We start from the raw sequence: 1,760 nt of genomic DNA on the forward strand, positions 1-1,760 counted from the left end.
AGTCCTTAATGGTGCATTAAGAAAAAGTATTGTAATCTTTTGGAGTCATTCACCATTGCAAACTATGGGCACTAACTGTCCATCTATGGATACACTTCGGGGAAAAAAAGGTTAAACAATGGACAGAGGCTATGATATGGCCAAATCTTTCAAACTAAAGGGTGTATATGTCATTTTGCAAATGGCCACTATATAGGATAACAGATTTCTCTAACAGAAGTGATCTCTGAGGGAAAAACAGAAAATCTGCTGTATGTAAACAATTATCTTTATTTCACACCCAAATGAAAATAACAAAACTGTTCATTACCTTCTAGGTAAAGAATCTGAGGTAAACATGGGCGATGAAATCTAAGAATGACTTGTAAGAAACCACACTAAAATATAACCACATGCAAAGAAATAACAGAATGGCAAGGGAGGTACCAACATAGAATGGAGTAAACATCAATCAAGATATTCAAGAATGACATAGAATAGACTGCATCAGACCACGATTGACGAATGATAAGCTCTTTCCCAAAACTACTTATTCATAAAAAGGATCAATCAAACAAGGCATCTGCATCAAGGATGTAGGAAACCTAAAAGCTTGTGATTTATAAAAAGTTTCAATAAGCCAAACTGTGCATATGAATAAACACTCACACAAAAGGAAATATACATACACTAATAGAGTTATGTACTTTATATACAGGAAAACATTAGCAGGAAGAAATTCCAGAAAAAAAAAAATAAAAAGTAAAAAATACCGGAGCATCGTTAAAACAGGCTTTGTATGAAGTCAAACCAAATTCCCAAAGATTAATCAAATAAATTCCCAGTTGTAAATATGAGATAATAAATAGTAAATAATGTTTCTATTCAATAAACTAGACTATTTCATGTTTATAATGCTGAGAGAGAGAGAGAGAGAGAGAGAGAGAGAGAGAGAGAGAGAGAGAGAGAGAGTACAAGTAATGATTACAACTCGATTATGGACAAGCAAATATGGAACAGCTAGACATAGCAGACAACCACGTCAAGTTACCCTATCTCTACCGAGAAAGCGAAACTGTACCACCTTGACTAGTGGAGAACGGCAACAACATGACATTTTCGAAGTCCAGTATAAGTTGGGAAATCAAACTGAACAAATCAGTTCACACCATTAGAAGTTGTTAAATTTAACAGGTCAGACAATACAGTCCCTGCTATACCACACACTGGGGATGACAAAACTAACCTCAAGTCGATCATTATCATCTACTCAAATAAAGAGGGAATAAATATAATGAAATTGATAAACTGAATATCAATTATCATTCGAGTATGAGCTTTTCTTATCCTAGATGTAAAGCAGCCGGAATACAACTTACATCTTTTGAGTTATTTTGCAGGATACCCTCGGTCCACGATGCATAGAATTCTTTCTTTTACTTTTAAACAGGTCCCTTTGACCTCTTAGCCATTCAGCTGTCCAAATTCTTCAACTTTACCTTGATCTAATTATTATCTGTCAAATCATTGGGATGAGCACAACGAGTCTCTCTGAATTTGATTCATTCAGCTCAGTGTAATCATAATTGATTCGAGTAAAAAATCAACAGAGAGAGAGAGAGAGAGAGAGAGAGAGAGAGAGAGAGAGAGAGAGAGAGAGAGTACTCCTTAAGGTATTAGTTATAAACAATTGTCCAATCACGTCTTGACCAATTATATTTCCTTGATATAGGGGAAAAAAAAGACTCGGCTTGCCCAATGCAAAGATTTTCCTAGAAGGG

General features: G+C 35.2%; 1 protein-coding gene across 1 annotated transcript in view; it reads right to left on the reverse strand.

Moving 5' to 3' along the window:
* Positions 1-252: 252 nt before the first annotated feature.
* LOC137646682 (uncharacterized) overlaps positions 253-1,760 on the reverse strand; it is a 15,663-nt gene continuing 14,155 nt past the window's right edge. The window contains exon 5 of the mRNA XM_068379789.1: positions 253-1,760. This exon is cut by the window's right edge and continues 1,246 nt beyond it. The gene's annotated coding sequence lies outside the window, so the exon portion shown is untranslated.

This window comes from Palaemon carinicauda, chromosome 9 (genome assembly GCF_036898095.1).
Source record: "Palaemon carinicauda isolate YSFRI2023 chromosome 9, ASM3689809v2, whole genome shotgun sequence".
NCBI lineage: Eukaryota > Metazoa > Arthropoda > Malacostraca > Decapoda > Palaemonidae > Palaemon > Palaemon carinicauda.